Source organism: Eleutherodactylus coqui, unplaced genomic scaffold (assembly GCF_035609145.1).
Source record: "Eleutherodactylus coqui strain aEleCoq1 unplaced genomic scaffold, aEleCoq1.hap1 HAP1_SCAFFOLD_101, whole genome shotgun sequence".
Taxonomy (NCBI): Eukaryota; Metazoa; Chordata; class Amphibia; order Anura; family Eleutherodactylidae; genus Eleutherodactylus; species Eleutherodactylus coqui.
Genome location: NW_027102216.1, coordinates 374,688 through 397,131, shown reverse-complemented (window position 1 = coordinate 397,131; position 22,444 = coordinate 374,688). Strand labels below are relative to the sequence as shown.

The following is a 22,444-nucleotide window of genomic DNA, read 5'->3' as shown; positions in this document are numbered from 1 at the left end:
TTGCCTATAAGCATTCCCCAGCTGGCAAAAACGGAACCTCCCTGCCTATTCCTCACCATGGAAGAACGGAACCTACCTTTTTTTAAAAAAAAGAAAGCCACAGCAGCAGCCAACTAGATTTTGGTAGGCCGCTGTCTCCCCCTTGTGTGCTGCATAAAAAATGCACTCCACTAAAAATAACAATGATCCACGAAATAGAGCGTATGGAGAGAACGAGGCTTCTAGATGAGCCGTCAGGCTATGATAAATTGTATCACACCTGGGCGATATGGATAGATGCCCGGAGCTCACCCCTATTTACCAAGTGGTTACAGACAGGGACATGTGAGTAACACGTTTAAACCACAATTGTAAAGAGAAACAACAATTCCGGAGCCCGCCCCCCCCCCCCCCTTTTTGTTTTATTTTCTCTTTCTCCCGTGTCATAGATACCTACCCTCCCTTACCACTCCCCCCCCCCCTTACCCTCCCCTCATTCCCCTGTTTGTAGACCTTATAAAATATCACAGACAAACATGATATAGTTCAACTCGAAATTGATTTATTAAGTTTCATTGTCAAAGTTATTTTTACATTGCTTTGAGATAAGGCAAAAGTTTCCCCCCCTCCATGAAACCAATAAAACCTATATTGAATAAAATAAAAATGATGCAGTTACCGGTAGTTCTGCAGCTTCTTGGTGGAAATAAAGACCATCTCCCGTCTCCCAGCTGCAGCAGAGACTGACTGAAATGGCTGCCAAGCCCGGTATTAATGCTTCTAAATTGATGACATCACAAAGGAGTGACATCGTCAGCCTTCCAAACACCTGGCTCAATTGCATACAGTATGTATGTATGTATGCATGTATGTGAGTCTATCTATCTATCTATCTATCTATCTATCTATCTTTATTAATTATGTAGAATATAGATATGGATTATTTCTAATTTACAGATTTTGTAGATATAGATTAAAGATAGATTTAAGATTGTATGTGTGTGTGTATATGTGTGTATGTGTGTGTGTGTGTGTGTGTGTGTGTGTGTGTGTATGTATGTATGTATGTATGTATGTATATATATATATATAATGTATATATGTAAAAAAAATATAAAATCTGTAGGTATGTATGTATGTATGGCGGGCGGGCAAAAAAGGCCTGCTGTATGTTTTTAAGTTCTTCGGATGACCATGCCGCTCTAATATTCTCCTTACTAGGGTCTACTAATGCTGGCCCAGGGGAAGGCAATAAAGCCCTATGGGGCCGAAGCCAATTTCCCTTATTTTAGGTAAAAAGTTTCCATCCGTCCCTACTCGAAATGCGGCTGGCCGAAGAGATCCCTCCAACCGACCGGCCGACGCACCTTCAGAGACAAACTAGTGCTTGCTTCTAGTGTCATCGCCGGCTTAACCCTCGTTTGTAGGGAGCTGACGAGTCCTGCAGCAGCAGGCTCTGCAAGCCTAGGATGCGTGAGCACGGTGCAAGAGGAAGGACTGAGGGTGTGAGGCTGGGCGCGGTTGAGAAGGCGTGGGGCGGGGCTATGGAAAGTTTTCATAGCTCTCCCAGCTGCCTGGGTGCATTGTGGGTGCGCCCAGAGTGCTGGCTGAGCGTGTTGCCTCAAGCCTTGGAAGTGGAGTTGGGCGGACCGGGCTACAGGTGAAACCCATTTCGGGTTATCGCTTCTCGGCCTTTTGGCTAAGATCAAGTGTAGTATCTGTTCTTATCAGTTTAATATCTGATACGTCCCCTATCTGGGGACCATATATTAAATGGATTTTTAGAACAGGGAGCTGGAAAAAGAGCTTGCTCTGTCCACTCCACGCATTGACCTGGTATTGCAGTACCTCCAGGACCGGTGCACCCCCTTTCCTACAGCAGTTTCCAAAAGCAGAAAAACAAAACTGACGAGCAAGAGGTGCAGCGCAGCTGTGGCGGCTGCTGCTACCACCACCCAAGCACTTTGATTGACACTCAGCCCGTCTGCTCGCAACATTGTATCCACTGAGCAGCTGCGTCTGCCAGAGTGTGCACAGCACAGGTACAACTGGAAGCAAAACAACACACACACCAGTTCATATGGCAGCCGCACTCTATAGTTCGTACCTACCGCTGCGCTAATAGCCAAGTTGGAAACATCGGGCAGGCACAGCGTATCCTGGCAGCCTGCGTCTGTATGCTTCACGTATTCGGGTCATGGGTGTATGTGCAGGGGGCCCGGAGCCCCAGGGGGCCCATAAAGTCTCTCTTCCCCACATTGTAAACCAATGCTATCAATGAAGCTTTATAGTTTGGGGGCCCAGTTCCAGACTTTGTACTCGGGCCCCGCAGCTTCAAGTTACACCTCCAGATCAGGATAATGCTAGGCCATTCCAACCAGCCTGTGTGTGTGACCTGCAGTCGCTGGTAGTCGAAAAGCGGCCGGCCCCGGATGCGCGCTTCAGAGTGGACAGACAGCAGCGGACCCCCAATCACACAGGCCCAAGGCTTGCTATGTAGCACGGAATACCTCATTGGACTGCAGCACTCCACGCGGGCTGAGATACACGCTCCACGTGGGATGGGCAGTATTCGTCCATGAAGATCCAGGCCAACGTTTAGAGATGGAGCAACACTCGGGGAGCAAAGAACTCCAACGAACGGACGTCTACTTTACAAGGATGTATTGCTTTATTCAATGCATGGACACAGAAACAGTTCAACCGCTCGATTACAGACCGCAGTCAATACAGTAAAGAAAGAAATGTGTCTGTTTAATGTAAACTTGCATGGAGCTCGTTTGTCAGCCACTGACTGACTGAATGCTGAAACGTGGTCTAACGTTACATGCACCACCAGGGATAAGGCCTTGCCTATAAGCATTCCCCAGCTGGCAAAAACGGAACCTCCCTGCCTATTCCTCACCATGGAAGAACGGAACCTACCTTTTTTTAAAAAAAAGAAAGCCACAGCAGCAGCCAACTAGATTTTGGTAGGCCGCTGTCTCCCCCTTGTGTGCTGCATAAAAAATGCACTCCACTAAAAATAACAATGATCCACGAAATAGAGCGTATGGAGAGAACGAGGCTTCTAGATGAGCCGTCAGGCTATGATAAATTGTATCACACCTGGGCGATATGGATAGATGCCCGGAGCTCACCCCTATTTACCAAGTGGTTACAGACAGGGACATGTGAGTAACACGTTTAAACCACAATTGTAAAGAGAAACAACAATTCCGGAGCCCGCCCCCCCCCCCCCCCCCCTTTTTGTTTTATTTTCTCTTTCTCCCGTGTCATAGATACCTACCCTCCCTTACCACTCCCCCCCCCCCTTACCCTCCCCTCATTCCCCTGTTTGTAGACCTTATAAAATATCACAGACAAACATGATATAGTTCAACTCGAAATTGATTTATTAAGTTTCATTGTCAAAGTTATTTTTACATTGCTTTGAGATAAGGCAAAAGTTTCCCCCCCTCCATGAAACCAATAAAACCTATATTGAATAAAATAAAAATGATGCAGTTACCGGTAGTTCTGCAGCTTCTTGGTGGAAATAAAGACCATCTCCCGTCTCCCAGCTGCAGCAGAGACTGACTGAAATGGCTGCCAAGCCCGGTATTAATGCTTCTAAATTGATGACATCACAAAGGAGTGACATCGTCAGCCTTCCAAACACCTGGCTCAATTGCATACAGTATGTATGTATGTATGCATGTATGTGAGTCTATCTATCTATCTATCTATCTATCTATCTATCTATCTATCTATCTATCTATCTTTATTAATTATGTAGAATATAGATATGGATTATTTCTAATTTACAGATTTTGTAGATATAGATTAAAGATAGATTTAAGATTGTATGTGTGTGTGTATATGTGTGTATGTGTGTGTGTGTGTGTGTGTGTGTGTGTGTGTGTATGTATGTATGTATGTATGTATGTATATATATATATATAATGTATATATGTAAAAAAAATATAAAATCTGTAGGTATGTATGTATGTATGGCGGGCGGGCAAAAAAGGCCTGCTGTATGTTTTTAAGTTCTTCGGATGACCATGCCGCTCTAATATTCTCCTTACTAGGGTCTACTAATGCTGGCCCAGGGGAAGGCAATAAAGCCCTATGGGGCCGAAGCCAATTTCCCTTATTTTAGGTAAAAAGTTTCCATCCGTCCCTACTCGAAATGCGGCTGGCCGAAGAGATCCCTCCAACCGACCGGCCGACGCACCTTCAGAGACAAACTAGTGCTTGCTTCTAGTGTCATCGCCGGCTTAACCATCCTTTGTAGGGAGCTGACGAGTCCTGCAGCAGCAGCAGGCTCTGCAAGCCTAGGATGCGTGAGCACGGTGCAAGAGGAAGGACTGAGGGTGTGAGGCTGGGCGCGGTTGAGAAGGCGTGGGGCGGGGCTATGGAAAGTTTTCATAGCTCTCCCAGCTGCCTGGGTGCATTGTGGGTGCGCCCAGAGTGCTGGCTGAGCGTGTTGCCTCAAGCCTTGGAAGTGGAGTTGGGCGGACCGGGCTACAGGTGAAACCCATTTCGGGTTATCGCTTCTCGGCCTTTTGGCAAAGATCAAGTGTAAAGCTTGGTCTGAGCTGTGGGCCGTGGGTGTGCTGGGGTTCACCCAGTGAGAAGGATCACTTTATCTGTGGTGTTACACCGACAGTTACCTTGCAGGATGTACGGCATCAAGAACACGATCCGGTTTGAGGTGGAGTCCAAGAGCAGCCTAAAGAACAACCTGGTTTACATCGTCCGGGACGTACTGTTGGAAAAAGGTGATGTACCTGTGGAGGAGATCTATAGTGTCCAGGACTTTCCCCGTCAGGGGCAATATGATGTCACTTTTTGTGATGAAGGGGCATGCCTAAACGTGTTTGAATGGCTGCGAACCCAGAGAGACACTGAGCTCCTTAACGGGGTTAAAATAACCCCCCTGTTTGGCTTGCAGGAGAGGCTGGTGACTGTGCACGTGTTTAACCCCTACACGGATGTGGGCCTCCTTTTCAGTTTCCTTGAGCAGTATTGCGACCACGTACGAGGTGGTGAAAAACAGAAGAATATCCTAGGAATATTTAACTGTAAATATAAATTCATGGTGAGACTGAAGAGGAACCCAAGTCGTATCGGGGGAGTGATGCACCCCCCTGCCAATTTTTCCATTGCTGGCTACCGTGGCTACTTACATTATGCAGGACAGCCGACCTATTGCCGGAATTGCGAACAGTTTGGTCACATTAAAGCGGACTGCACCAAAGGCCTTGTGTGCAGAAACTGCAAGGGTGTTGGGCACCATGCTGGCGACTGCCCTAAGCCAAAGAGGTGCGATCTTTGTGGGTCGTCTGAGCACGTGGTGAAAGATTGCCCGGCGAACGGTGGTTTTGGTGGCTGGCGGCGACCCCCTGAGGAGGGAGCAGCAGCCAGCAAGGCGAGCACGTCTGCAGGTGCGGCTGCTGCAGAACCTCGGCCATCAGCTGCAGCTAACGAGGTGTCTGTCCAGCCTGAGCAGGGAGCTGCTGAGAGAGTTACACCTGTTGTTCCTGTGAGAGCCAAGGCAGTGAGAGCTGCAGCTGCGTCTGTGTCTGCGGCTGCTAAAGCAGGAAAAGAGGAGGAAATTAAGAGGAAAGTGGATACCCAAAAAGTACCTGAGACGCCGCATGTTGGGAGTGCTACTCCGGAAGAGCAGGTGGTTGGGGTTATCAGACAGTTGGAGGAGATCATCGAGGAAGTGGACAGCCCCATTAACCCCTCAGGGAACATTGAGGAGTTTTCCTCCCCTGAGACAGTCCTGAGTAAGAGGGAGGGTGGAGGTGGTGGGCTGAATGACTCCAGTGAGGAGGAGTTTGTGGAGGTGGCTGGAAAGAACACAGCCAAAAAAAGAAGGTGCACAAAAAGTAAAGAGACGCTCATGGAGGTCAGTAACCCTTTCGAGACTTTGGCGCAAGACCTGGAGTGCTCAGGTGAGAGTGGCGAGGACTTATAAAACGAGCCACAAAGTGTCTATATAATCCTGTGTATTTAGTGGTTTAGCCACTTTAAGTGGAAGGCATATAAGTGTATGACATTTGTTAAAAGGTCTTTGCGTGAACTAAGACATTTTTCTGCAAAGGTATAACAATTATGGTTTTGAATATATGTTCCCAGAACGTGCGCGTTTTTAAATCAAAGGCCAGAAGGGCAGCAATTTTTGGTTTTTTGCATCAGAAAAATGCTGATTTGCTTTGTTTGCAGGAGTGTGGTATAGACACTGATGTCAGCCCGTCAGAATGGCCTTATGGTGCTGCAGCATGGTCGGGGAGTACATATAATAAAAACGACGGAGTCGGCATACTTATTAACTCCAGAGAGTTGGCGCTACAGAGTAGCGAAATAATTGAGGCTGGAAGATGCATCTCCGCGGTGTTATTATATAGAGGTACGCAATTCCGTGTTATTAATGTGTATGCACCTGCGGAGAAGCATGAGAGGAGCGCTCTATTTAACAAAATAAAGTTTTTCATGCAAGGAAGGACACCTACCGTCCTCATAGGGGACATGAATTGTGACCTCTCAAAAAAATCGTTTGACGTGTCTGCAAAATGTTTATTTGAACTATGCTCTGATTTTCACCTGAGGGATATCCAACAGGCGTGTGGCATATCCCCTCAGCTTAATACATACCATGCGGACAGGGGTGGAGTCCACTCCAAAATTGATTATTGTTTTTTATCAGAAGGTCTATCTGCCACAAGTTATGTTCAAGAGATGGCGCTATTCTCAGATCATGAGTGTCTGTTATGTGGGGTGGAGGTAGGGAACGGTGTTGTGTGGGGGAGGGGAGTCTGGAAGCTGAACCTCAAGCTTCTGGAGGGACAGGACATAAAAAAACAATATGAAAGTCTGTATAGGAGGTGGAGGGACAGAAAGGGGGACTTTGTAAATGTCTTAGATTGGTGGGATTGGGTAAAGGGGAAAACTAAAACCTTTTTCAAGTCGGCAGGATACAAAGTAGCCAGGGAAAGGAAGGCAGAGTACGTGAGGCTTGGCAACAAACTAAGCCTGTTGATAAAATTGCGCGATAACGGAAGAGATGTGCAAGAAGACATCTTGAAAACCAGAAGAGAGATAAATAATTATCTAGTGGAAAAAGGGAAGAGCATAATGTACCGCGCTAAATTAGACAAGATGCTACATGATGAGACATGTTCGCGGTTCTTTTTTAAAAAAGTGTTTTCTAAAAAACCTACCTTCGAAGTAATAGAGAGAGAGACAGGAGGGGAGGTGAGGGGGGAGGAGGTGTACGAAGAGGTAGCATCCTTCTATGAGGACTTATATAAGGTAAAATGGAGGGATGAAGTCCTGGAGGATGACGTGTTAACTACACTTGAAAACAAGTTAGGGGAGGCGGACCAAGTGTCCATCACACATGACATCACCGCTAAAGAAGTGTGGGAGGCGGTCCAGAGTATGGCCGCTAATAAAACGCCTGGTATGGATGGGTTACCGATTGAATATTATCGTATGCTGTGGAGTGTGATAGGGAAAGATGTGTGTGAAGTGTGCCAGTACATGTGGGTGAATGTGGATATGGCTGAAAGTATGCGAGGTGGAGTGGTTGTATTAATCCCCAAAAAGGGCAATCTGAAAAATTTAAAAAATTGGCGTCCGATTACGCTTCTTAATGCTGACTATAAAATTTATGCTAAAATCATTGCAAATCGGATGCGTGCGGTAGTGGAGAGCGTGGTGAGCGAGGACCAGTACTGTGCGGTGCCTGGTAGGAGAGTACATGAGAGTCTGTGTCTGGTGCGGGATTGTCTGGGTGATTGTAAGGAGCGAAAGAAGAGTGTGTATGTGGTGAGCTTGGATTTTGAAAAAGCGTATGATAGGTTGTCGCATGGGTTCTTGTTCCGAGTGTTGGTGTGTATGGGGTTCCCGGGTATGTTTGTAGAGCGAGTGAGGAGTCTGTATGAAAGGATTTATAGTAGTATGTTAGTGAATGGGAAGGTTGGAAGGAGAGTGAATGTGATGTCTGGTGTGCGTCAGGGGTGTCCGCTGTCGGCCGTGGTTTTCATCTGCGCCATGGAGCCGTTACTATGTCTAATAAGACAGGATAAGATGGTGAGGGGGATCCACATCCCAGGTAGTGACGGCAGAGAGCTAAAGGTGTGTGCGTATATGGATGATGTGTGTGTGATGTGTGAGTCTGAGAGTGCAGTGAGGAGAGTGAAGCTGTTAGTGTCTGTGTTTTGTGGTGCGTCTGCGTTCCGTGTCAACTGGGACAAAAGTGAGTGCAAGGTGTTTGGTGAGACTGGAGTGGATGCAGACATAGGTTTAAATATTGTGTCCGGGCCAATTAAAATTCTAGGCATTAGGTTTAATAACAATTTACAGGGGGAAGAGAGCTGGGAGGAGGCAAGACAGAAGGTGGAGAACCGGTTAAATTTTTGGAAATTACGCAACCTGACTATGATAGGCAAAATCGTAATATTAAAGAGCGTAATTTTGCCCATTTTCTTATACATGGCATTAGTTTTCCCTCCGGGATACATGGGTCAGAGGAGGCTGAACAGGGTCATGTTTCTGTTCTTCTGGGGGTCCAAAATGGAACGTCTGAGGAGGGAGGCAGTGTACAAGAGTTGGGAGAGAGGAGGGATGGGCTTTCCCAATTTAGAGACATACTTTGGATGCAACAGCGTAGTTTTCCTACTAAGCATGTTGCAAAAAACCACCAAAGGGGCGTGCATGATGAGGTATCTAGCAGGGAGATGGTTTGTACGTATGAAATGGTGCGAATACGACTTGAGGAAACCAGTTGCTTTCCAAATCCCTAAGTGGTATGAATGGACAGTATGTTTTGTGGCGAAGTTTGAGTTGGATGACTGTGAAGTGAATGTACTTAAGAATAAGCGAATGGTTAAACGAATGATTGAGAGTAAGGATGAGATGTCTGATATTAATTCTGTTAGCAGAGTGAATGTGGAGAGAGTGTGGAAGAAAGTGCGGATGGATGGGATGAGTAATAGGCAGAGTGAGATTGTATGGCAGAGTCTGCATGGCGTGTTACCGGTGCGAGAGTTTCAGCGTGTGAGAGGTTTGGTGAGGAGTGAGAGATGTCCAAGAGAGGGGTGCGGTGGATGTGAGAATGTGGTTCATTTATTTTGGAATTGCAGCCATGCACAGAATGTGCTGCGGAGACTTGGTCTGTTATGCAAAGAAATAACAGGAGTTAATTTCATGTCCTTTGAGTTAGTTATGTTTGGTTTAGGTGCGAGAGGCAGTGTGAGAGAGAGACTGTTGTGGCTGTTTATGGCGTGTGTGAAGGAAGTGTTGTGGGATGTAAGGAATGTGTATGTGTTCAAGAGGAAGGATGTAAGTGAGAGGGACAGCGTGCGAATGGTGTTGGGGAAATTATACTTCATTTATTTATGGGACAAAAGAAAGGATGGAGTCGATGCGGAAGGAATATGGAAGGTTAAAAAATGGATACAATTAGTTGATTTGTCATGATTTGTAATGTATTTATGTTGTATAAATGTGATGGATTTATTATGTTGTGAATAAATAAAAACCTTTGGTTATAAAAAAAAAAAAAAAAAAAAAATCTGTTCTTATCAGTTTAATATCTGATACGTCCCCTATCTGGGGACCATATATTAAATGGATTTTTAGAACAGGGAGCTGGAAAAAGAGCTTGCTCTGTCCACTCCACGCATTGACCTGGTATTGCAGTACCTCCAGGACCGGTGCACCCCCTTTCCTACAGCAGTTTCCAAAAGCAGAAAAACAAAACTGACGAGCAAGAGGTGCAGCGCAGCTGTGGCGGCTGCTGCTACCACCACCCAAGCACTTTGATTGACACTCAGCCCGTCTGCTCGCAACATTGTATCCACTGAGCAGCTGCGTCTGCCAGAGTGTGCACAGCACAGGTACAACTGGAAGCAAAACAACACACACACCAGTTCATATGGCAGCCGCACTCTATAGTTCGTACCTACCGCTGCGCTAATAGCCAAGTTGGAAACATCGGGCAGGCACAGCGTATCCTGGCAGCCTGCGTCTGTATGCTTCACGTATTCGGGTCATGGGTGTATGTGCAGGGGGCCCGGAGCCCCAGGGGGCCCATAAAGTCTCTCTTCCCCACATTGTAAACCAATGCTATCAATGAAGCTTTATAGTTTGGGGGCCCAGTTCCAGACTTTGTACTCGGGCCCCGCAGCTTCAAGTTACACCTCCAGATCAGGATAATGCTAGGCCATTCCAACCAGCCTGTGTGTGTGACCTGCAGTCGCTGGTAGTCGAAAAGCGTCCGGCCCCGGATGCGCGCTTCAGAGTGGACAGACAGCAGCGGACCCCCAATCACACAGGCCCAAGGCTTGCTATGTAGCACGGAATACCTCATTGGACTGCAGCACTCCACGCGGGCTGAGATACACGCTCCACGTGGGATGGGCAGTATTCGTCCATGAAGATCCAGGCCAACGTTTAGAGATGGAGCAACACTCGGGGAGCAAAGAACTCCAACGAACGGACGTCTACTTTACAAGGATGTATTGCTTTATTCAATGCATGGACACAGAAACAGTTCAACCGCTCGATTACAGACCGCAGTCAATACAGTAAAGAAAGAAATGTGTCTGTTTAATGTAAACTTGCATGGAGCTCGTTTGTCAGCCACTGACTGACTGAATGCTGAAACGTGGTCTAACGTTACATGCACCACCAGGGATAAGGCCTTGCCTATAAGCATTCCCCAGCTGGCAAAAACGGAACCTCCCTGCCTATTCCTCACCATGGAAGAACGGAACCTACCTTTTTTTAAAAAAAAGAAAGCCACAGCAGCAGCCAACTAGATTTTGGTAGGCCGCTGTCTCCCCCTTGTGTGCTGCATAAAAAATGCACTCCACTAAAAATAACAATGATCCACGAAATAGAGCGTATGGAGAGAACGAGGCTTCTAGATGAGCCGTCAGGCTATGATAAATTGTATCACACCTGGGCGATATGGATAGATGCCCGGAGCTCACCCCTATTTACCAAGTGGTTACAGACAGGGACATGTGAGTAACACGTTTAAACCACAATTGTAAAGAGAAACAACAATTCCGGAGCCCGCCCCCCCCCCCCCCCTTTTTGTTTTATTTTCTCTTTCTCCCGTGTCATAGATACCTACCCTCCCTTACCACTCCCCCCCCCCCTTACCCTCCCCTCATTCCCCTGTTTGTAGACCTTATAAAATATCACAGACAAACATGATATAGTTCAACTCGAAATTGATTTATTAAGTTTCATTGTCAAAGTTATTTTTACATTGCTTTGAGATAAGGCAAAAGTTTCCCCCCCTCCATGAAACCAATAAAACCTATATTGAATAAAATAAAAATGATGCAGTTACCGGTAGTTCTGCAGCTTCTTGGTGGAAATAAAGACCATCTCCCGTCTCCCAGCTGCAGCAGAGACTGACTGAAATGGCTGCCAAGCCCGGTATTAATGCTTCTAAATTGATGACATCACAAAGGAGTGACATCGTCAGCCTTCCAAACACCTGGCTCAATTGCATACAGTATGTATGTATGTATGCATGTATGTGAGTCTATCTATCTATCTATCTATCTATCTATCTATCTATCTATCTATCTATCTATCTTTATTAATTATGTAGAATATAGATATGGATTATTTCTAATTTACAGATTTTGTAGATATAGATTAAAGATAGATTTAAGATTGTATGTGTGTGTGTATATGTGTGTATGTGTGTGTGTGTGTGTGTGTGTGTGTGTGTGTGTATGTGTATGTATGTATGTATGTATGTATGTATATATATATATATAATGTATATATGTAAAAAAAATATAAAATCTGTAGGTATGTATGTATGTATGTATGGCGGGCGGGCAAAAAAGGCCTGCTGTATGTTTTTAAGTTCTTCGGATGACCATGCCGCTCTAATATTCTCCTTACTAGGGTCTACTAATGCTGGCCCAGGGGAAGGCAATAAAGCCCTATGGGGCCGAAGCCAATTTCCCTTATTTTAGGTAAAAAGTTTCCATCCGTCCCTACTCGAAATGCGGCTGGCCGAAGAGATCCCTCCAACCGACCGGCCGACGCACCTTCAGAGACAAACTAGTGCTTGCTTCTAGTGTCATCGCCGGCTTAACCCTCGTTTGTAGGGAGCTGACGAGTCCTGCAGCAGCAGGCTCTGCAAGCCTAGGATGCGTGAGCACGGTGCAAGAGGAAGGACTGAGGGTGTGAGGCTGGGCGCGGTTGAGAAGGCGTGGGGCGGGGCTATGGAAAGTTTTCATAGCTCTCCCAGCTGCCTGGGTGCATTGTGGGTGCGCCCAGAGTGCTGGCTGAGCGTGTTGCCTCAAGCCTTGGAAGTGGAGTTGGGCGGACCGGGCTACAGGTGAAACCCATTTCGGGTTATCGCTTCTCGGCCTTTTGGCTAAGATCAAGTGTAGTATCTGTTCTTATCAGTTTAATATCCGATACGTCCCCTATCTGGGGACCATATATTAAATGGATTTTTAGAACAGGGAGCTGGAAAAAGAGCTTGCTCTGTCCACTCCACGCATTGACCTGGTATTGCAGTACCTCCAGGACCGGTGCACCCCCTTTCCTACAGCAGTTTCCAAAAGCAGAAAAACAAAACTGACGAGCAAGAGGTGCAGCGCAGCTGTGGCGGCTGCTGCTACCACCACCCAAGCACTTTGATTGACACTCAGCCCGTCTGCTCGCAACATTGTATCCACTGAGCAGCTGCGTCTGCCAGAGTGTGCACAGCACAGGTACAACTGGAAGCAAAACAACACACACACCAGTTCATATGGCAGCCGCACTCTATAGTTCGTACCTACCGCTGCGCTAATAGCCAAGTTGGAAACATCGGGCAGGCACAGCGTATCCTGGCAGCCTGCGTCTGTATGCTTCACGTATTCGGGTCATGGGTGTATGTGCAGGGGGCCCGGAGCCCCAGGGGGCCCATAAAGTCTCTCTTCCCCACATTGTAAACCAATGCTATCAATGAAGCTTTATAGTTTGGGGGCCCAGTTCCAGACTTTGTACTCGGGCCCCGCAGCTTCAAGTTACACCTCCAGATCAGGATAATGCTAGGCCATTCCAACCAGCCTGTGTGTGTGACCTGCAGTCGCTGGTAGTCGAAAAGCGGCCGGCCCCGGATGCGCGCTTCAGAGTGGACAGACAGCAGCGGACCCCCAATCACACAGGCCCAAGGCTTGCTATGTAGCACGGAATACCTCATTGGACTGCAGCACTCCACGCGGGCTGAGATACACGCTCCACGTGGGATGGGCAGTATTCGTCCATGAAGATCCAGGCCAACGTTTAGAGATGGAGCAACACTCGGGGAGCAAAGAACTCCAACGAACGGACGTCTACTTTACAAGGATGTATTGCTTTATTCAATGCATGGACACAGAAACAGTTCAACCGCTCGATTACAGACCGCAGTCAATACAGTAAAGAAAGAAATGTGTCTGTTTAATGTAAACTTGCATGGAGCTCGTTTGTCAGCCACTGACTGACTGAATGCTGAAACGTGGTCTAACGTTACATGCACCACCAGGGATAAGGCCTTGCCTATAAGCATTCCCCAGCTGGCAAAAACGGAACCTCCCTGCCTATTCCTCACCATGGAAGAACGGAACCTACCTTTTTTTAAAAAAAAGAAAGCCACAGCAGCAGCCAACTAGATTTTGGTAGGCCGCTGTCTCCCCCTTGTGTGCTGCATAAAAAATGCACTCCACTAAAAATAACAATGATCCACGAAATAGAGCGTATGGAGAGAACGAGGCTTCTAGATGAGCCGTCAGGCTATGATAAATTGTATCACACCTGGGCGATATGGATAGATGCCCGGAGCTCACCCCTATTTACCAAGTGGTTACAGACAGGGACATGTGAGTAACACGTTTAAACCACAATTGTAAAGAGAAACAACAATTCCGGAGCCCGCCCCCCCCCCCCCCCTTTTTGTTTTATTTTCTCTTTCTCCCGTGTCATAGATACCTACCCTCCCTTACCACTCCCCCCCCCCCTTACCCTCCCCTCATTCCCCTGTTTGTAGACCTTATAAAATATCACAGACAAACATGATATAGTTCAACTCGAAATTGATTTATTAAGTTTCATTGTCAAAGTTATTTTTACATTGCTTTGAGATAAGGCAAAAGTTTCCCCCCCTCCATGAAACCAATAAAACCTATATTGAATAAAATAAAAATGATGCAGTTACCGGTAGTTCTGCAGCTTCTTGGTGGAAATAAAGACCATCTCCCGTCTCCCAGCTGCAGCAGAGACTGACTGAAATGGCTGCCAAGCCCGGTATTAATGCTTCTAAATTGATGACATCACAAAGGAGTGACATCGTCAGCCTTCCAAACACCTGGCTCAATTGCATACAGTATGTATGTATGTATGCATGTATGTGAGTCTATCTATCTATCTATCTATCTATCTATCTATCTATCTATCTATCTATCTATCTTTATTAATTATGTAGAATATAGATATGGATTATTTCTAATTTACAGATTTTGTAGATATAGATTAAAGATAGATTTAAGATTGTATGTGTGTGTGTATATGTGTGTATGTGTGTGTGTGTGTGTGTGTGTGTGTGTGTGTGTATGTATGTATGTATGTATGTATATATATATATATATATATAATGTATATATGTAAAAAAAATATAAAATCTGTAGGTATGTATGTATGTATGGCGGGCGGGCAAAAAAGGCCTGCTGTATGTTTTTAAGTTCTTCGGATGACCATGCCGCTCTAATATTCTCCTTACTAGGGTCTACTAATGCTGGCCCAGGGGAAGGCAATAAAGCCCTATGGGGCCGAAGCCAATTTCCCTTATTTTAGGTAAAAAGTTTCCATCCGTCCCTACTCGAAATGCGGCTGGCCGAAGAGATCCCTCCAACCGACCGGCCGACGCACCTTCAGAGACAAACTAGTGCTTGCTTCTAGTGTCATCGCCGGCTTAACCCTCGTTTGTAGGGAGCTGACGAGTCCTGCAGCAGCAGGCTCTGCAAGCCTAGGATGCGTGAGCACGGTGCAAGAGGAAGGACTGAGGGTGTGAGGCTGGGCGCGGTTGAGAAGGCGTGGGGCGGGGCTATGGAAAGTTTTCATAGCTCTCCCAGCTGCCTGGGTGCATTGTGGGTGCGCCCAGAGTGCTGGCTGAGCGTGTTGCCTCAAGCCTTGGAAGTGGAGTTGGGCGGACCGGGCTACAGGTGAAACCCATTTCGGGTTATCGCTTCTCGGCCTTTTGGCTAGATCAAGTGCAGTTGGTCTGGTCAGGGGCTTGAGTGATCTGGGTTAGCCCAGCGATCACCGTACTGCTTGGCAGTAGTCACACTGTGATTTTTCAGAAATCGACAGACTTATTGAAGATGTCTGGGATCCAGAATACCATACGTTTCATGGTGGACAGTAAGGATGGGACCAAGAATACCGTCGTGTATGTTGTCCGGGACATTATTATGATGGAAATCGGAGTGCCCAAAGATGAGATCTTTTGCGTCCAGGATTTTCCGAGACTCGGCCAATACGACGTCACTTTCTGCGGAGAAGGAGTTTGTCTGAACGTGTACGAGTGGTTGAGGAGCCATAAAGACATTCCGCTACTACGGGGTGTAAAGGTAATCCCTCTATTTGGCATACAAGAGAAACCATTAATCTTACATGTATACAACCCGTACACAGATAAAGACATGATAGTGAACTTTCTCAAGCGTTACTGTGATGTGGTTAAAGGTGGCGAAAAAATGACTAATATACTTGGCATTTTTAACTCCAAGTACAAGTTTTGGGTTAGGCTGAGAATGGACGCTACCAAAATTGGGGGAGTGACGCATCCACCTGCGAATTTTACCATAGCAGGTAACCGGGGATATCTTTACTACCCGGGGCAACCGACCTTCTGCAGGAATTGCAACCAGTTTGGGCACACTAAGGAAGACTGTTCCAGTGGTCTAGTCTGCAGAAACTGCCAGGAGACCGGGCATCACGCTGGCAGTTGTCCAAAGCCGAAATGCTGCGACCTGTGTGGCGATAATGACCATATGTGCAGGGACTGTCCGTTAAACCTACCGTCCAGGGGCGCCTGGAAGACTAAATCCTACGCGGCGGCTACTAGTCGAGAGGCTACTACCATTCATGTGGCTCCTACTAGTAATGTGGCTTCTACTAGCAGTGCAACACCTGTTGCTATAAGTGAGGTTGCTACTGTGACTAAGCCTGTGGTGACTGCGGCGGAGAACACTGCAAGACCTCCCCAGACCACTGAGAAGGATAAGCCTGCGGGGTCAAAAAATCCTAAAACTGCAGAGGTAGAAGAGAACATCAGGAGGAAGATTGGGAGTCATAAGCCCAATGTTGGGAGTGCTACTCCTGAAGACCAGGTGGCGGGAGTAATTAGGCAGTTGGAAGAGATAATTGAAGAGGTGGACAGCCCCATTAACCCCTCGGGAAAGATTGAGGAGTTTTCGTCTCCTGAAGCAGTCCTGTGCAAGAGGGAGGGGGGAGGTGGACTTGATGTCTCCAGCGAGGAGGAATTTGTGCAGGTTGCGGACCAAAACACAGCGAAAAAGAGAAAGTGCACGAAGAGTAGAGAGACGCTTATGGAGGTCAGTAACCCCTTTGAGACTCTGGCACAGGACCTTGAGTGCTCAGGTGAGAGTGGGGAGGAGGTATAAACTGAGCCACTATGAGTGCATGTATCCTGGTTTTGTGGTTTAGCCACTTTAAAGGTGAAGATATATATACAGTATATGACTTTCTTGTTTTGCATGAGCTATGATATGTTGCTATAAGCTTACACCTGAGATATGGTTCTAAATATATGCTCCCAGAATGTAAGAGTTTTCAAGTCAAAAGCCAGAAGAGCTGCAGTTTTTGATTTTTTGCGTCAGAAAAAAGCTGACTTATTTTGCGTTCAGGAGTGCGGTATAGACTCTGATATCAGCCCTTCAGAATGGCCTTATGGTGCTGCTGTGTGGTCTGGGAGCATATATAATAAGAATGACGGAGTGGGTATACTGGTTAACTCCAGAGAATTGGCGCTACAGAGCAGCGAGGTCATCGAGGCGGGGAGATGCATCTCCGCAGTGCTGCTATACAGAGGCATACGTTTCCGCGTTATTAACGTGTACGCTCCTGCAGAGAAACAGGAGAGGAGCGCCTTATTTGACAAAATTAAATTATTTTTGCAAGGAAGGATACCAACTGTCCTCATAGGAGATATGAACTGTGACATCACCAGAAAAGCATTTGATGTGTCTGCAAAGCTTTTATTTGAATTGTGTTGTGATTTTCGTTTAAAAGATATACAGCAAGCATGTGGCATATCCCCACAGCTAAGTACTTACCATGCGGACAGGGGTGGGGTCCACTCCAAAATTGATTATTGTTTTCTGTCTGAAGATATAACTGCAGTAAGTTATACACAAGAAATGACCTTTTTTTCAGATCATGAGTGTTTGTTATGTGGGGTGGAGGTGGGGAACAGTGTTGTGTGGGGGAGGGGAGTCTGGAAGCTGAACCTGAAGCTTCTGGAGGGGCAGGATATCCAAAAACAATATGAAGGCCTATATAGAAAGTGGAGGGAGAGAAGAGGCGAGTTTATAAATATCCTAAATTGGTGGGACTGGGTAAAGGGGAAAACTAAGGCTTTTTTTAAGTCTGTAGGGCATAAAGTAGCCAGGAAAAGGAAGATGGAGTATGTGAGGCTCAGCAACAGACTAAGCTTCTTGATAAAGTTGCGGGACGGCGGGATAGATACACAAGAGGATATCCTAAAGTGTAGGCGAGAAATTAATAGTTACCTAGTGGAGAAAGGGAAGGGCATAATGTACCGCGCCAAGCTGGATAAGATGCTACATGATGAGACATGCTCGCGGTTTTTCTTTAAAAAAGTATTCTCAAAAAAGCCAACTTTTGAAGTAATAGAGAGAGAGACAGGAGGGGAAGTGAGGGGGGAGGAGGTGCATGAGGAGATAGCGTCCTTCTATGAGGAGTTATACAAAGAAAAATGGAGGGATGAAGTCCTGGAGAGTGACATGTTAAGCATGCTTGAAAACAAGTTAGGAGAGGCGGAGCAAGCATCTGTCAACCAAGATATTACCACTAAAGAAGTGTGGGAGGCGGTCCGGAGCATGGCCGCTAATAAAACGCCTGGTATGGATGGGTTGCCTATAGAGTATTATCGTATGCTGTGGAGTGTGATAGGGAAAGATGTGTGTGAAGTGTGCCAGTACATGTGGGTGAATGTGGACATGGCTGAAAGTATGCGAGGTGGAGTGGTTGTCTTAATACCCAAAAAGGGCAATTTGAAAAACTTAAAAAACTGGCGCCCGATTACGCTTTTAAATACTGATTATAAGATCTACGCTAAAATTATTGCAAATCGGATGCGTGCGGTAGTAGAGAGCGTGGTGAGCGAGGACCAGTACTGTGCGGTGCCTGGTAGGAGAGTACATGAGAGTCTGTGTCTGGTGCGGGATTGTCTGGGTGATTGTAAGGAGCGAAAGAAGAGTGTGTATGTGGTGAGCTTGGATTTTGAAAAAGCGTATGATAGGTTGTCGCATGGGTTCTTGTTCCGAGTGTTGGTGCGCATGGGGTTCCCGGGTATGTTTGTAGAGCGAGTGAGGAGTCTGTATGAAAGGATTTATAGTAGTATGTTAGTGAATGGGAAGGTTGGAAGGAGAGTGAATGTGATGTCTGGTGTGCGTCAGGGGTGTCCGCTGTCGGCCGTGGTTTTCATCTGCGCCATGGAACCGTTACTATGCCTGATAAGACAGGATAAGATGGTGAGGGGGATCCACATCCCAGGTAGTGACGGCAGAGAGCTGAAGGTATGTGCGTATATGGATGATGTGTGTGTGATGTGTGAGTCTGAGAGTGCAGTGAAGAGAGTGAAGCTATTAGTGTCCGTGTTTTGTGGTGCGTCTGCGTTCCGTATTAATTGGGACAAAAGTGAGTGCAAGCTGTTTGGTGAGACTGGAGTGAGTGTAGATATGGGTTTAAATATGGTGTTCGGGCCAATTAAAATCTTAGGCATCAAATTCAATAATAACTTACAGGGGGAAGAGAGCTGGGAGGAGGCAAAGCAGAAGGTAGAGAGAAGGCTAGATTTCTGGAAATTGCGCAATCTTACCATGATAGGCAAAATTCTCATATTAAAAAGCGTAATTTTACCAATCTTTCTATACGTGGCATTAGTTTTCCCTCCGGGATACATGAGTCAGAGGAGGATAAACAGAGTCATGTTTCTGTTTTTTTGGGGGTCCAAGATGGAACGCTTGAGGAGGGAGGTAGTACACAAGACTTGGGAGAGAGGAGGGATGGGCTTCCCAAATTTAGAGGCATATTTTGGATGTAACAGCATAGTCTTTCTACTGAGTATGTTACGCAAGACTACAAAAGGGGCGTGCATGATGCGGTATTTAGCAGGGAGATGGTTCGTGCGCATGAAATGGTGCGAATACGACTTGAGGAAACCAGTCGCTTTCCAAATCCCTAAGTGGTATGAATGGACAGCATGTTTTGTGGCGAAGTTTGAGTTGGATGACTGTGAAGTGAATGTACTTAAGAATAAGCGAATGGTGAAACGAATGATTGAGAGTAAGGATGAGGTGTCTGATATTAATTCTGTTAGCAGAGTGAATGTGGAGAGAGTGTGGAAGAAAGTGCGGATGGATGGGATGAGTAATAGGCAGAGTGAGATTGTATGGCAGAGTCTGCATGGTGTGTTACCGGTGCGAGAGTTTCAGCGTGTGAGAGGTTTGGTGAGGAGTGAGAGATGTCCGAGAGAGGGGTGCGGTGGATGTGAGAATGTGGTTCATTTATTTTGGAACTGCAGCCATGCACAAAATGTGCTGCGGAGACTTGGCTCGTTATGTAAGGAGATAACAGGAGTTAATTTCATGTCCTTTGAGTTAGTTATGTTTGGTTTAGGTGCGAGAGGCAGTGTGAGAGAGAGACTGTTGTGGCTGTTTATGGCGTGTGTGAAGGAAGCGTTGTGGGATGTAAGGAATGTGTATGTGTTCAAGAGGAAGGATGTAAGTGAGAGGGACAGCGTGCGAATGGTGTTGGGGAAATTATACTTTATTTATTTATGGGATAAAAGAAAGGATGGAGTCGATGCGGAAGGAATATGGAAGGTTAAAAAATGGATACAATTAGTTGATTTGTCATGATTTGTAATGTATTTATGTTGTATAATGTGATGGATTTATTATGTTGTGAATAAATAAAAACCTTTGGTTTAAAAAAAAAAAAAAAAAAAAATCTGTTCTTATCAGTTTAATATCTGATACGTCCCCTATCTGGGGACCATATATTAAATGGATTTTTAGAACAGGGAGCTGGAAAAAGAGCTTGCTCTGTCCACTCCACGCATTGACCTGGTATTGCAGTACCTCCAGGACCGGTGCACCCCCTTTCCTACAGCAGTTTCCAAAAGCAGAAAAACAAAACTGACGAGCAAGAGGTGCAGCGCAGCTGTGGCGGCTGCTGCTACCACCACCCAAGCACTTTGATTGACACTCAGCCCGTCTGCTCGCAACATTGTATCCACTGAGCAGCTGCGTCTGCCAGAGTGTGCACAGCACAGGTACAACTGGAAGCAAAACAACACACACACCAGTTCATATGGCAGCCGCACTCTATAGTTCGTACCTACCGCTGCGCTAATAGCCAAGTTGGAAACATCGGGCAGGCACAGCGTATCCTGGCAGCCTGCGTCTGTATGCTTCACGTATTCGGGTCATGGGTGTATGTGCAGGGGGCCCGGAGCCCCAGGGGGCCCATAAAGTCTCTCTTCCCCACATTGTAAACCAATGCTATCAATGAAGCTTTATAGTTTGGGGGCCCAGTTCCAGACTTTGTACTCGGGCCCCGCAGCTTCAAGTTACACCTCCAGATCAGGATAATGCTAGGCCATTCCAACCAGCCTGTGTGTGTGACCTGCAGTCGCTGGTAGTCGAAAAGCGGCCGGCCCCGGATGCGCGCTTCAGAGTGGACAGACAGCAGCGGACCCCCAATCACACAGGCCCAAGGCTTGCTATGTAGCACGGAATACCTCATTGGACTGCAGCACTCCACGCGGGCTGAGATACACGCTCCACGTGGGATGGGCAGTATTCGTCCATGAAGATCCAGGCCAACGTTTAGAGATGGAGCAACACTCGGGGAGCAAAGAACTCCAACGAACGGACGTCTACTTTACAAGGATGTATTGCTTTATTCAATGCATGGACACAGAAACAGTTCAACCGCTCGATTACAGACCGCAGTCAATACAGTAAAGAAAGAAATGTGTCTGTTTAATGTAAACTTGCATGGAGCTCGTTTGTCAGCCACTGACTGACTGAATGCTGAAACGTGGTCTAACGTTACATGCACCACCAGGGATAAGGCCTTGCCTATAAGCATTCCCCAGCTGGCAAAAACGGAACCTCCCTGCCTATTCCTCACCATGGAAGAACGGAACCTACCTTTTTTTAAAAAAAAGAAAGCCACAGCAGCAGCCAACTAGATTTTGGTAGGCCGCTGTCTCCCCCTTGTGTGCTGCATAAAAAATGCACTCCACTAAAAATAACAATGATCCACGAAATAGAGCGTATGGAGAGAACGAGGCTTCTAGATGAGCCGTCAGGCTATGATAAATTGTATCACACCTGGGCGATATGGATAGATGCCCGGAGCTCACCCCTATTTACCAAGTGGTTACAGACAGGGACATGTGAGTAACACGTTTAAACCACAATTGTAAAGAGAAACAACAATTCCGGAGCCCGCCCCCCCCCCCCCCCCTTTTTGTTTTATTTTCTCTTTCTCCCGTGTCATAGATACCTACCCTCCCTTACCACTCCCCCCCCCCCTTACCCTCCCCTCATTCCCCTGTTTGTAGACCTTATAAAATATCACAGACAAACATGATATAGTTCAACTCGAAATTGATTTATTAAGTTTCATTGTCAAAGTTATTTTTACATTGCTTTGAGATAAGGCAAAAGTTTCCCCCCCTCCATGAAACCAATAAAACCTATATTGAATAAAATAAAAATGATGCAGTTACCGGTAGTTCTGCAGCTTCTTGGTGGAAATAAAGACCATCTCCCGTCTCCCAGCTGCAGCAGAGACTGACTGAAATGGCTGCCAAGCCCGGTATTAATGCTTCTAAATTGATGACATCACAAAGGAGTGACATCGTCAGCCTTCCAAACACCTGGCTCAATTGCATACAGTATGTATGTATGTATGCATGTATGTGAGTCTATCTATCTATCTATCTATCTATCTATCTATCTATCTATCTTTATTAATTATGTAGAATATAGATATGGATTATTTCTAATTTACAGATTTTGTAGATATAGATTAAAGATAGATTTAAGATTGTATGTGTGTGTGTATATGTGTGTATGTGTGTGTGTGTGTGTGTGTGTGTGTGTGTGTGTGTATGTATGTA

The 22,444-nt window shown here is 46.3% G+C and overlaps 1 protein-coding gene and 4 non-coding genes across 5 annotated transcripts in view; all 5 read left to right on the top strand.

The window, feature by feature from the left end:
- Nucleotides 1-1,658: 1,658 nt before the first annotated feature.
- LOC136599485 (U2 spliceosomal RNA) lies at nt 1,659-1,849 on the top strand. Its single transcript, XR_010789038.1, has one exon. It is a non-coding gene; the product is annotated as a U2 spliceosomal RNA (small nuclear RNA).
- A 7,665-nt stretch (nt 1,850-9,514) lies between these two features.
- On the top strand, nt 9,515-9,703 carry LOC136599556 (U2 spliceosomal RNA). The gene has a single exon (XR_010789102.1). It is a non-coding gene; the product is annotated as a U2 spliceosomal RNA (small nuclear RNA).
- A 2,668-nt stretch (nt 9,704-12,371) lies between these two features.
- Nucleotides 12,372-12,562, top strand: LOC136599533 (U2 spliceosomal RNA). Its single transcript, XR_010789081.1, has one exon. It is a non-coding gene; the product is annotated as a U2 spliceosomal RNA (small nuclear RNA).
- A 4,015-nt stretch (nt 12,563-16,577) lies between these two features.
- LOC136599461 (uncharacterized) overlaps nt 16,578-22,444 on the top strand; it is a 139,794-nt gene continuing 133,927 nt past the window's right edge. The window contains exon 1 of the mRNA XM_066588802.1: nt 16,578-16,644. The gene's annotated coding sequence lies outside the window, so the exon portion shown is untranslated. The remainder of the gene's footprint in view (nt 16,645-22,444) is intronic.
- On the top strand, nt 20,225-20,412 carry LOC136599544 (U2 spliceosomal RNA). The gene has a single exon (XR_010789091.1). It is a non-coding gene; the product is annotated as a U2 spliceosomal RNA (small nuclear RNA).